This window comes from Peromyscus leucopus, chromosome 8a (assembly GCF_004664715.2).
Source record: "Peromyscus leucopus breed LL Stock chromosome 8a, UCI_PerLeu_2.1, whole genome shotgun sequence".
NCBI classification, from domain to species: domain Eukaryota; kingdom Metazoa; phylum Chordata; class Mammalia; order Rodentia; family Cricetidae; genus Peromyscus; species Peromyscus leucopus.
In genome coordinates this window covers 1,344,586-1,359,334 of record NC_051085.1, presented here as the reverse complement: position 1 = coordinate 1,359,334, position 14,749 = coordinate 1,344,586, and the positions used below count along the sequence as shown (strand labels likewise).

The window sequence follows — 14,749 nt, the reverse complement described above, 5'->3', positions numbered from 1 at the left end:
CACCTGAAACTATGAGAAGCAACTTAAGAATAAAAGGGGTTATTTGAGAACATAGTTCAAGGCAAATATAAGCCATCACTGTAGGTAACTATGACAGTAGGAACCTGAGTCAACTGTTCATATTGCAAACATAGCCAGTAAGCAAAAAGATAAATATTGGTGTTCAACTTACTTTTTTTTCTTTTTTGTCAGTTCAGTAATAAAATCCATTTGGATGTGCCACGTATATACAGGTTGGACCTTCCATGCTTAGTTAAGCCTCTCTTAAAACATATCCACAGACAAACATAGAAAGATGCTTCTGTAGATGTAATTCTAAACGGTTTTATTAAATAAGAAACACAGAGCCAAATAAAGAGTTAAAAGCCCAGAGATAAGAGCAGTAGCCAAGAGCTAAGACTACCTTATCCTACCACTTGCTGCCATTCTTTCCCTGAGAGAGAGACCTTCTTCCTGTGTCCTGTCTTTTTATTGCCTTTCTGTTCTGCCTTCTCATTGGTTCTAAACCCAACCACATGACTTCCTCGTCACTGCATGTCTGTAGAGACCCTCAGGTCTCCTATGGTTGGTACTGGGATTAAGGTTGTTACTGGGATTAAAGGTGTGTGTCACCATGCTGGTTGTGTCCTTGAACACACAGAGACTTTGCCTGTCATGTGATCGGATTAAGGGAGTGTGCTACCACTACCAGACTTCTGCTTAATGGCTTGCTCTTAACTCTGATGCCCAGGCAACTTTATTTATTAACATACAAATAAAATAACATTTCAGCACAAATAAAATATCACCATATGGTTCCATGATTCTAACTCAGCTACCAAGTTGACAATGATGAATAATCACTACATAATATAAATTATAATGAGATGATAAAGGTGCTATGGGATGTCCTGCATGCTGTGAATATATGTTACTATGATTGATTGATAAATAAAACTCTGATTGGCCAGTAGCCAGGCAGGAAGGATAGTGTAGGTAGGACAAGGAGAGAGAATTATGGGAGATGGAAGGCTGAGGCAGAGAGACACTGCCAGCTGCCACTAGGAGAAGCATGATGTAAGACTCCAGTAAGCCAGGAGCCACATAGCAACAGTATAGATTTATAGAAATGGGTTAATTTGAGATATAAGAACAGATAGCAAGCAGCATGCCATGGCCATACAGTTTATAAATAATATAAGCATCTGTGTATTTATTTGAGTCTGAGTAGTTGTTGTCCAGGCGGGCCTAGAGATACCTTCAGCCACATAAAGGCACATTGAAATGTACCAAAAAAACTAAGTTTAGAGATCTTAATCAGGTATTCTTGTGGAAATCAGTGCACTCCCTAAGGGGCCATTTTCTTTTTAAAGATCACATAACACTCTGGGCCCCGGTAGGGTTTTAGCAATATCATAATGCAAAAAAAAAAAAAAAAAAAAAAAAAAAAAAAAAAAAAAAAAAAATGCATCTAGTTTAATTCCAAAAGTCCCCACATTCTATAACATACTAAAACTTATTTAAAATTCTAAAGTTCAAGGTCTCTTCTAAGATTCATGCAATATCTTAACTGTAATTCTCTGTAAAATCAAAATAAAAAAACATATCATATACTTCCAATATATAATGGCCCAGGATATACATAAGGAAGCATGGTGAGGAAATATTGGACCAAAGCAAGACCAAAAACCAGCTGAGCAAAGTCTCTACATCTGTTGTCAAAAACTCTTCAGATCTCCAACCCTTTCATTCATGTTGACTGGAACATACTTCTTTCTCTTGGGCTGCTTCTACTTCATGTTAGCAGCTCTCCTCAACAGATATCCCATGGCTCTGGAATCTCCAACATCTTGGGGTCTCTAAAGTAATCCAAAGTTCAGCTTCATGAAATTACCTCTCTATGTCTTCATTTGGTGACATCCATGACACACACCTGTTTTCACTGTCTTTCCTTAGTTGTGGAGGAAGATTCCATAACCCCTTCCTCTATACTTGACTTTAAATCCAGAACCATGTGGCCAATAAAGCCAAGTTCAGCTGCTTGCTACAGATAGAACATGGCTGCTCTGTTCAACTATGTCTTCACAAACTTTCTATTTTTGATGATTACCTTCACTGCCCAAGTGTGCCTGTCCTGGAACTTGCTCAATATATCATGCTGGCCTCAGACTCAGAGATTTGCCAGCCTCTGCCTCCAGAGTGATGGAATTAAATTGTGTACGACCACACCTTTTCACAAACTAGAAGCTTAGCTGGGTGGGATCTTGCCCTGAGGTCAAGCACACAACATTTTTTTTTTCCATTTCTTAATCTGTTCATCTCCTTGAACACAGGATTTAGGTGTATTCTATTATCTTCTGACTCTTTTCTCAATCTGTACATTTTGTACTTTTACTTGTTCAGCTTGCTCTTATCTTCATTAGAGTTAACACATGACAAGGTCTATCCTAAGCGGTTTTGAGATTTCCTCTGCCAACGGAATTAATCCACACATTTCCCTTTAGCCTCTGGCAAAATTTTCAGACAAGGGCAAAAAGCAGGCACATTGTTTACCAAAATATTATAAAAATGATCTCTATGCAACACATTAGCTTTCTCCTCTGAAACCTCTTGATTCAGGACTCCACAGTTCAAATCGCCCTCAGCACCCTGGCCTCCCATGTTCCTACTAGGATGACCTACTAGGATAACCCCAGTTAAAGCATTCAACTCCTGTAATTCCTAGTCCCCAAGTCCATATTCCTTGAAAACAAACAGCCTATCACAGCAGTACCTTCACTGTTAGTACCAACTTCTGTCTTAGGGTTTCTCCTGTTGTGAAGAGACACCATGGACACAACAAATCTTATATATTTAATTGGAGCTGTGTCTTACTGTTTCTGAGGTTTACTGCATTATCATCATGGTGGAACATGATGGCTTGCAGGCAGACATAGTGTTGGGAAAAGAGCTATGAGTTCTAAATCTTGATCCATCGGCAATAGGAAGTGAACTTTGACAGTGGCTCTAGCTTGAACATACATGAAGCCTCAAAGCCTACCTCCACAGCCACACACTTACTCCAACAAAGCCACATCTCTTAATAGTATGATTAACTATGGGGGCCAATTTCTTTCAAACCACCCCAGGTTCCTTTGATTTTGTGCCAGTCTTGTATGTCTGCCATCAAAATTTTTAAAAGCCCCCAGAGAAGTAGCTGAATGGTATTATTATCTAATTTCCTGAGAAAGTACTCTGAGTTACTACACATGGTTCTGGAATAAACTTTAAAACTTTTACTTTGGTTGTGAATTTCATTCTTAAAAATCACTGGACAAGTCCCTGAAAGCCACTAGCTTGGGTGGCTTTGTTGGGTGTCTCATTTTCTGTCTCTGCCTTTCTCAAAAATACCCCACCATTCCTGTATCCTCAACTAAGTAAAAAAAAGACTCATTGCATTTACACAAAATAGTAAGGATGAATTGAGTATTCATCCTCAGCAACTCAGAAAGTAGAGGTAGGAAGATCACTTCAGTGCAGAAGACTAAGTTGGGACCCTGTAATAACAAAAAGCATAAAGGATAAAGACTGTGAAATGGTAATTTTGATTTCATATATATTTTGGGTTAATAATCAGAGTATCATAAACTGAAAAATTTAAATGAAAATAAATTTATTTGTATAAGTTCAGGAGGCAGGAAAGGCAAGGACTGAGAGGCTGGAACCTAGTGAGCATTTTCTTGTTGTGCTATAACAAAGTAATTTAATTGAAGACTGAAGAAGACCTTTCCTAAGTCAAACTGATCTATTATGAGCTTGAGGAATGTTGTGGAATGGAATGTTTGTTTAATTATGTAAAGATGAGTTGCATTTGTTTCCTTCTCAGTTCTCTGAGGAAGTTGAAGATTAGATAGTTATAGTTATAGTTTTTCTTGTTAACAAACTTAGAAAAAACTCACTAAGTAGGTGTATAAGTGTATAAATTTGAAAGACATCAAAAGATAATTTTCAGTTGGTAATACATGTTAAGAAAGAAAGTGAATTAGGTACATTTTGGACTCACCAAATGTATTGCCTTATACTTATCCTTCATTATATAGCTAATATCCACTTATGAGTGAGTACATATCATATCTAGGTTACATCATACAGGATGATTTTTTTTTTAGTTCCATCCATTTGCCTTCAAATTTCCTGGCATCCATGTTTTAAAAAGCTGAGTGATACTTCATTGTCTAAATGTACCATATTTTCTTTATTTATTCGTCAATTGAGGGACATCTAGGTTATTTCCCTCATATATACAAATGACAAATAGGCTGAGAAAAAAGTAAAAAAACAACACCATTTGCAATAGCCTTAAATAATATGACATATCTTACTGTAACTCTAACCAAGCAAGTGAAACACCTGTATGACAAGAACTTCAAGTCTTTGAAGAAAGAAATTGAAGAAGACATCAGAGGATGGAAAGATCTCCAATGCTCATGGATTAGCAGGATTAACATAGTATAAATGGTCATCTAAACAAAAGCAATCTACAGATTCAATGCAATCCCCAATAAAATCACAATGCAATTCTTTCCAGACTTGGAAAGAACAAAACTCAAATTCATACAGAAAAACCAAAATCCAGGATGTCTAAAACAATCTTATACAATAAAAGAACTTCTAGAGTTATCACAATCTTTAATATTTTATAAATGAAATAATGAGTAGTTTTAAAAGTGGTTTCTACTTGTGAGATTGGAGAAATGAAGGAAGTAGGATTCTACAAGATTGGAAATAAAAATGCTGATAAACCTGTGGCTAATAGTAGGCCAAAAGAGAAATGTGATACAGTTTTCTTTTTGTTTTGTTTTTATTAAGAGTTTTTTCCATTCATTTTACATACCAACCACAGATTCCCCTGTCCTCCCTCCTCCCACCCCCCAGAATTCTCCCCAACCCACCCCCCCATTCTCACCTCTTCCAAGGCAAGGTCTCCCATGGGGAGTCAGCAGAGCCTGGTACATTCAGTTGAGGTGGGTCCAAGTCCCTCCTCCCTGTACAAAGGCTGCACAAAGTGTCTCACCATAGGCACTAGGCTTCAAAAAGCCAGCTCATGTACTAGGGACAGGTCCTGATCCCACTGCCTATGGGCCCCCTAAACAGTTCAAGCTAAATAACTGTCTCACTTATCCAGAGGGTCTAGTCCAGTACCATGGGGGCTCCTCATTTATTGGTCCACGATTCATGTTTCCACTAGTTTGGTGAGTTGTCTCTGTACTTTTTCCAAACATGGTCTCAATTCCTCTTGCTCATATAATCCCTTCTTTCTCTGATCAATTGGACTCCTGGAGCTCTGCCTGGGACCCAGCCATGGATTTCTTCATCTGCAAACTTGTACAGCCACTTTGGCAATCAGTGTGGCAGTTTCTTAGAAAATTGGTACTTAATCTTCTTCAAAACCCAGCTATACCATTCTTGGGCATATACCCAAGGAATGCTCAAACATATCCAAAGACACATGCTCAACTATTTTCATAGCAGCATTCTTTGCAATAGCCAGAACCTGAAAACAACCTAAATGCCCCTCAACTGAAGAATGGATAAATAAAATGTGGTACATACACACAATGGAGTACTACTCAGCAGAGAAAAACAATGACAGCATGAGGTTTGCTGGCAAATGGATGAAACTAGAAAATATCATCTTGAGTGAGGTAACCCAGACTCAGAAGGACAAACATGGTATGTATTTACTCATAAGTGGATACTAGCTATAAAACAAAGAATAACCAGATTACAACCCAAAGCTCTAGGGAAGCTAGCTAGTAAGGAAAACCCTAGGAAGGACACATGGATTGCCCAACCATAGAGAAATGGATGAGATCTACATGAGCAAACTAGGGGTGAGGGGGACCAGTAATGGAGGTCAAGGGATGGGAGATGAGAGCTTAGAGGGGTGATATAGTTTTTAAAAGGTTCCTTTAGACAAATGGTTCTCAGATGTGCTAGTGCTGTGACCCTTTAGGAATGTTAGAATTAAAGGCATGTGCACCCACCTTTTCTATTCATCTGTATCTAGTGGCTGTTCTGTTCTCTGACCCCAGACAAGTTTATTAGGGTGTACAGTATTTTGGGGCACACAATACCACCACATTTTCCCTTTTTTGTCTAAAATTTAAAAAAGTTATAACTAATACAAGAAAAACTATCCAATAAGTATACACAATATATACAGTCAAGAAATACATTAACGATGTCTAGTCCATTAACATTTGACAAATTCAGATGAAAAACTCCATTATATATATTAACAATGTCCATTCCAGTAACATTTTATAAACTCAGACAAAAAAATTTCACTACTTATCCTATTTAAAACAAGTAGTTTATTTTTTAAAAGTAGATTCAGTAATTGACCTTTTTATCTTATCAGATCATATCCATATTCTCTTTTTTCTCTTTTCATAATAGATTCAATAATCTACCTCTTGTCATTTTTATATCTTCCTCTTTTTCTTTTTAGAGTAGATTCAGTGATCTACCCATTTCTCCTATTATTTATTTATCTTTTTTCTCAGAGTAGAGTCAAAGGGCTAAACAAAGGAGATTAGATTTAAGGTTCTTGTTTTTTTTTAAAAGACAATTACTAGTTTTAAATACTTTATATTGGATTGAATTTTTTTATATTGTATACAAATTATATATATTGAGATTGATATTGTTAGAAAATGCTATACATATATTTCTAATCTTGTTCAAGATATTGTGCTTATTTATTTAACAATGTAATGCAATTTGCTAATCCTCAAATGTTATTATTACCAACTATTAGGATATAAAGAAATGAAAGTTAGTAGTTAGACATTACAATAGAACTTGTAGTCATATTAGGTATGTTTTCCAGATTGAGCAGATATATTTTAGATAGACAGGTCATCTTCAAACCCTTCAGATATCTACAGAATATGGCATTTAAAATGTTTTAATAACTTAGAAATTTTTTCTTTTTGTTATGACTATGAGATATGTTGGCTCCTGGCAGTACCAATCTACTTCAGAGAAAATATGGACATTTGAAGAAACTGCATGTGGAGTTAACTTTCATTGTGGCAAAAGTTAGCCACTGGACAGCAAAGTATCCTCGAATCAACTGCTGCTAAACAGGACAAAATGAACAGACAGGACATGAAACAAAGGACTACCGATTCTTGCCAAAACAAGTGTGGTTGTGGCTTTAACAAAAGGCATCTTCTGAGGCCAGGGCAATATGGCACCATCCCTGAAATGGCTTTTGCAATTCGGAAGAGGTACAGTGCCCTTTTCTCCAAAGGCAACTGAACAGACAGTGGTCCGATAGCTTCTGATGTGCAGTGGAACAGCAGCTGAAACAGTTATGCTTGAAGAGTAACTAAGCTCACACCTCTCAATAGTAGACTGGCATTTGATAGAGGGATGTGGAGAAGAACGGGATGCTGAGCTGAAGCCACATACACACACAGGCAAGAAGAATGAACAGCTGAATTAAAAAAAAAAACATCAGCAATTTCCAGAATTTAAAATCCTGAATCATGACATGACACTAGTGGAATTCAGGTGTTTCTGGTACATGGACTGCTCTCACCCAATGTGAGGTTGAACTGTTGACCTGTGTACATCCTACTTCACAAATGAGTCTGTCAGATATGCTAAGCCTATAAGCTGAAGATGATGCCCCAGTACTGCGGAGACACATCGGGTGACTGCCCAGGTAGCTGGCTGTTTCTGTCAACTCACATTTTTTTTTTGGAAGCTGCTTGCATGCACTTCCTGTTTTTATTTGTTTTTTTCCTTTTATTTTATTTTACAATACCATAACACATGAACTATGAACCAAAGGCTGAGGCGCCCCCAACTGGATCAGGCCCTCTGAATGGGTGAGACAGTTGATTGGCTTGATCTGTTTGGGAGGCATCCAGGCAGTGGGACTGGGTCCTGTGCTCAGTGCATGAGCTGGCTGTCTGAAACCTGGAGCTTATGCAGGATGCTTGGCCTGTTTTTATTTTTTATTAGGTAATATTATTTCCTTCTTGGGTCTCTGAGGGAGTTGAAGATTAGTTAGAGTTGAAGATTAGATAGTTATAGTTTTCCATGTTAAAAATTTAAAAAAAGAAACTCACTAAAGAATAAATGTGTAAATTTGAAAGATGTTATAAGATAGTTCTGTTAGTAATATAAGTTAGGATAGAAAGTGAATCAGGTACATTTTGGACTTACCAAAATAGGATAGATAATGGAATTATTTTCTCTGAATTTGTCAAATGCAATGGACTAGACATTGTTTAGGTATTCATTGCTTTTATATACAGTATATAGTTATTGTACTTTTGTGTGTAATTTTTCTTATATTAGTTATAACTTTTTTCTTTTTATTAAAATAGAAAAGGGGAAATATGGTGATATTTTATTTGTACTAAAATGTCATTTTGTTTGTATGTTAATAAATAAAGTTGCCTGTTGGTCAGAGCTAATAACAAGCCATAGAAGAAGCTGGGCAGTGGTGGCACACACCTTTAATCCAGATCACATGACAGACAGATCTCTGTGTGTTCAAGGATACAGCCAGCATGGAGACACATGCCTTTAATCTCAATACCAAACATAGAAGACCTGGGGGTCTGTATGGACAGGCTGTGATGAGCAGGTCATGTGGTTGGGTTTACAACCAATGAGAAGGCAGAACAGAAAGTCAATAAAAAGACAGATACACAGGAAGTAGGTCTCTTTCTGAGGGGAAGGACGACAGGGGCAGTGAAGGGTAAGAAAGGTGGTTTTAAATTTCAGCTCTCAGCTACTGCTCTGACCTCTTGGGCTTTTAACTCTGTATTTGGCTCTGTGTTTCTTATTTAATAAGACTGTTCATCTACAACTACCCATTAAAAGACCAAACCCCACCCTCCCCACCTTTTGGGAATATGGATGTCATGTTCTTAAAATTACCTCCTGCTGTCTGGGGGTGAAGGCTTCTTTTTTTTTTTTTTTTTTTTTTTTTTTGGTTTTTCGAGACAGGGTTTCTCTGTGTAGCTTTGCGCCTTTCCTGGAACTCGCTTTGAAGCCCAGGCTGGCCTCAAACTCACAGAGATCCGCCTGGCTCTACCTCCCGAGTGCTGGGATTAAATGGGGTTAGTTGTTATGTCCTGGAAGAAGCAACTATATCATTTGTTGTCCAGTCTCTGCATAATGGGAAAATGCAGGACTTGTCTCAAGTACTTGCTCAAGTAATCTGCGAAGTCAGATCATCTTGGCTAGACTTCTCAAAATTGCCCTGAGCAGTTTGCAATCAAAAACTGATCTTTAGGTGGTATTTGTCATCTTAGTGGTATTATCGTCATCCTGATGGAATCATCGATGTGGGTCCCCATCATCTTTTTGGAGATTTCCAAGTCACTGTTTGGCATGGTCATGGTTCCCTGAAGAAAATATTTCGTGCCTACTCTGTGGTTTGGAGCAATACCAGTTGTATCTGTGGCAGACCCGTGTCTCACAGCAAGTTCCATGTTTGCAACACAACAGGTTCCATTCTTCACCAAGAAACTCTTTAATTTCAAATCTCTGTGGGCAATAGTTGGTTTTCCTTGGATACCAACAATCTCCATGTGATGATGGGCAAGACCGCTTGCTGTGGACAGAGCGGGTTTGACCATCCCCTCCACTGTAACAGTGTATCCATTCAAGTAATCCAAAAGGGATCCATGCTCATGGTAATCCGACACCAGCCACAGCTGAGTCCACGTGCCCTTGTCTTTGTTGTCTGCTGCTATAAATCCTGGGATGTTTTCATGGTGTAGCAACATAGTCTGATAAATCTCTGCCTCTCAGAACCACAAACATCCTTCCCTTGAAGAGAATATCTTCACAGAAACTTTTTCTCCCCAACACTGCCCTCACCAAAGTCCTCAAACTGACCTTTGGCAATGCTTTCTTGTAACACGATGGTCCTGGCAATTGTTCTCTGAACAAGCAGAGGTAAACCCTTCATCCCGGTAGTAACATCACCAGCATCACCACCAACATGAGAAGCAGTTGGCAACTTGGAGCAGTAGCCACTGCCTCCATGGTTTCGCTGCCCATGTTTGTGGCCTGGCCCCAGCCTCAGCTTCTCCTGAGCAAGCCTTCTAGGGTGACCTTGAACTTGGGATCCTCCTGCCTCCTCCTCCTTTAGCAAATCCTGGTGGTATGCACTGCCACAACTAGCCCAGTGCAGCTCAGGCCTCAGCTGGGGACTGCAAGACCACAGGAAAGTAGGTTTTTTTTTTTTTTTTTCATGAATTTGTGCCCCACATTTGGTGCCAGATGTGACAAAAATTACTAAATGGTCTTATTAATAAAAAAAAAAAAAACCCAGAGCAGATATTGGGGTGAAAGCTGAAAGATCAGAGAAACAGAACAAGTCAGCCATGTTTTTACCTCTATGAAATTCTTATCCTCGAGAGTGTGAGTTCTTGTTTTCTCATACCTTATATACCTTTCCTTGTCCAAACATCACTTCCAGGGATGAAAGGCATGTGTGCTTCCCAAGCAAAGGCATGAGATCTCAAGTGTTGGGATTAAAGGGGTGTGCCACAATGCCTTTGCTTTGTTCCCAGTGTGGCTGTGAACTCATACAGATCTAGATGGTCTCTGTCTCCCAAGTGATAGGATTAAGGGTGTGTGCCATCACTGTCTGGCTTCTATGTTGAATCTAGTAGATGGCTCTGTCCTCTGATCCCCAGATAAGTTTTATTGGCATGTACAAGATATCACCACACACAACTATAATTTTTCTACTGTTACAAATTGCAATGTAAATATCTGTGTTTATTATTATTTTAGGAGACATTTGTGAAAGCATCTTTTAAACTCAAAGGGGGCATAGAACACAGGTTGAGAATCACTGCTGTAGAATGTGCCAAATATTCCTGTAAAACATATATGCAACTTTGTGGTAAGAAGAAGGAGTTAATATGCCAGAAGAAAACAGAATAGGGATTTTTTTCAAATAACTCAATAGCATGAAAATTCTTAGCTAGTTTCTATTCAGTCATAGGCTAGATAATATTATTTATGTATTAATCTACCACCTTCTTTCTGTCTATCTGTCTATCTATCTATCATCTATCTATCTATCTATCTATCTATCTATCTATCTAAAGTACAGCATACATCCAAGTATATATGCATAAGTACACATGTATAGACATATATGCCTATAAATTCACCTGGGAATGATATGGAAAGTGGACTCAACCATAAATGAAAAGTGTATAAATATTAGTGCTCAAAAACACCCTTTGGAGAGAAATACTTTTAGTTTTTTTATATGAAGGTAATAATGAAATTTTGGGGTGTCTGTGCAAAATAGATTACTCTAATATAAACTCCTATAGAACATGCACTGCCTATAAAGTATAGGTCTTACTTAATACCATCTTACCTTGTACTGAGTATTCCAAATAGAAACATAATAACAGAGACTTTGCCTATTTTAGGCTCAGAAATTTCTGTTTTGACTGTAGTGTCTATTAGAATATTTTGTTTATGATTGTGAATTTTCAAAAGTCTAAATAGTCTTTAAACATTTATATTGTGAAAGAGTCATGCAATGAAATGTGTTTGTCATTGTGTGCCTTTGCTTTGATTCTCTTTGGGAATCTAACAGAGGTGAAGAAACTAATTAGTGAAAGGTTTTCATGTTCTGGCTTTCCATTAATCTTTCTAAGCACTCAATAAACACTCAGATTACTCAATCAAAAGAATAAGAGGGGTTGTTTAAATATCAACCAAATACCATTCTGGGATCAAGGGTGTGATTTTGTGTGTTAGTTACTGCTAATCTGAAGAGATTCAATGATTTTATGTTATCAGTTAGCAGCAGCCACATACAATTATAAGCGATAATGTTCCTGGTTCCTTTATATGAATGATAAAACCGAAAACTAGAATATCAGTTTTGAAGTTCTATAAAAATATCATACTTATCATGACATATTGCATTGCATTTCCCTCTCACTACTGGGTTGATATTAATAACCCTCCCCAGAAGAAAGGTCAAAACTAAACACATTTTAGACAATTTCTAGGAAGCTTTAAATCCAAACATTCCAGAGTAACAAATATAATAACACATATTTTGAAAAAACACTCTTTTTCTAATTCAGATGAGAGTTATTTAGCAATGTTTTTCCTACAGTCATAAAATATTTTAGAAAATTATGTGAAAATTTATTAATGACTTTCCTTCCTAATTTCTTCTTCATTTACTTAAAAAGTCAATCAATAAATATTTCTATGTATTAGATAAAGTCCTATATTCAGTTTTATTAACTGGCCTATAATCAGTTTTATTAACTGGTATACTGATACACAATTCAACTTTGTTGGAGCGAATTCAGTACTGTATGTGTGTACATGCATTAAGTAAAATCCAGGGACTAAGGAATGTGTCCTACATATAATACCTCAATATATAATACCTTTTTTAGTTAATATTGAAATTAATTAGTTGTATATGGATTTCTCCCACATATATTGCTGTAGGTAAATGTTTCTTTCCCACAAGCCACTGCCCAAACCACACAGAGGCTTAATATTAAGTATAAATGCTCAGCCAACAGCTCAGGCTTGTTACTAGCTAACTTTTACATTTTAAACAAATTCATATTTCTTATCTATGGTTTGCCACATGGCTTGGTACCTATTCTCAGTATTGCTTGCCCATCTTACTTCTCTCTTTGTCTGATGCTGACTCCAGGCTGCATTTCTTCCTTCAAGCACTGGAATTTGGCTCTTCTGACTAACCTTATTTTATTCAGCTATTAGCTAGTCAGCTTTTTATTATTAACTGAGAGAAATACATATTCACAGTGTACAAAAGGATTATTCCACAGCATCCCCCTCTTGTCCAATTAAAAAGGAAGGTTTTAAACTTTGCATAGTAAAACTATATATAACAAAACAGTTATTAAGTAAGAATTACAGTTACAATATCCAGTCCATTTTTATTTGGCAAATTTAGAGAAAATATTATCTATTTTTTCTTGTAATTCTAATGTTTTATACTTAATTTACTTTTTATCATAATTAAGGAAAACTATAAGTTTAATTATTTAGTCTTAAGTGCTGTGGGATATCTTTCTCTCCACTGTGAATATGTGTTGCTCTGATCGATTGAAAAGTAAAACTGCATTGGCCTATGGCAGGGCAGGATGCAGCTAGGCAGAAAAATCTAAGAGAGATAGAGAAAGGAGAAAGAATAAGGGGAGATGTCAAACCACCATCCAAGGAGTAACATGCAATGGGACACTGGTAAAGCCATGGAACATGTGGCAATACATAGATTAATAGTTATGGGTTGAGTTATAAGAGCTAGTTAGTAAGAAGCCTAAAGCCACAGTCCATATAATTTGCAATTAATATTAAGCCTCTGTGTAATTATTTTATAAGCAGCTTTATGACAATGGGGCCAGGTGGGACTGGAAAAACTTATGACTACACTTAACTCCCTCAAAGACCCCAGAAGGGTGAAATGTTAACTAATGACAGGACATCCTGCTGCCGGGACAGTCACCCTAGGTTTTTTTGTCTCATAGGACTCATATATCTGACAGACATTTCTGAGAAGTAGGGAATTTTGAAGGGTTGTCCTACCTTGTCTTGGCAAAATTTGGCAATTGACTTTTTTTCCATCATGCTGGTGCAGTTTGGACAGTACACTGTCAGCAATTGAGGCAAAGGCAGTTCCTTTGTCCAAATAGCTAGTTTTTTCAATAAAGAAAACAAAAACACTCCATATGGAGTTTCTTCGATACCCATCATTTTCTATGAAGTAGATTAGTGCTGACAGGAGCAGACATATCTCACTGTGATGAAAAGCCTTATGTTATTAAACATATTAAAGCCATATTCTGTCAGTCTTTGAAGTGTTTGAAGACCATCTACCTATTTAAATATTTTATGACCTTGAAAACTTACCTAACATGACTATAAGATTGATTAGTATTGATTATTGTTAATCTGTATTTCTTAATTATGTATTATATTTTTAAATGAGCTGTACAAACATAATACTCTAAGAAGAGAAACATACATACAGTATAACAAAGTTAACTTTAAATTTGTATCAATAAACCAATATCCATACCAATGTAAAATATTTTGAAATTAATAGTTGTTTTTTGAATTGAAGTATAATCTACCATTTTATCTCATCATTTCTATATTATATCTCCCATTTACCCTTAGAAATAAAATTTTGAATTAAACTCTTTTGTTCAGCTATTATTGTTGACTATGACCAATTACAGTTTGTGAACAACCCCTCTTTAAATGATGACATAGATTTATAATCCATTGAATAACCAGAAACCATCCATATGCCATATCTTCAGAATATGGGAGTCATTCCTCAGATTAATTCCTGTTGTCTGTGGGTGCTGGTATCTTTGGGGGAACCTTGAAAAAGTCAGGATAGTTGTTAAGTCTTGGCTATAGTATTCTTTGTGGCAGGATTACCTCAGCCAGCAGCCTTGAAGCTGTTCTGGATGCTGGATCACCCGGGCCATTTATTTTTACTGGAGTCTAATCCTCTTGCTCAGAAAATACTTTAACTTTTAAAGGTAACATACATATCTGCATTAATACAAGTATGGACTGCTCATTGTACACAAGTCAACCATAGATGATTTTTTCATCTTCACTTTGAGAAGGTAAAATATACATCACATGTATTGTAGTTTTTTCTAGGTTTATTTCTTTATATCAGTAGCCAGGATTTCAGGGGATCTTT

At 36.9% G+C, this 14,749-nt stretch overlaps 1 pseudogene; it reads right to left on the bottom strand.

The window, feature by feature from the left end:
* Nucleotides 1-9,293: 9,293 nt before the first annotated feature.
* Nucleotides 9,294-14,525, bottom strand: LOC114684578 (annotated as a pseudogene).
* Between the last annotated feature and the right edge of the window lie 224 nt (nucleotides 14,526-14,749).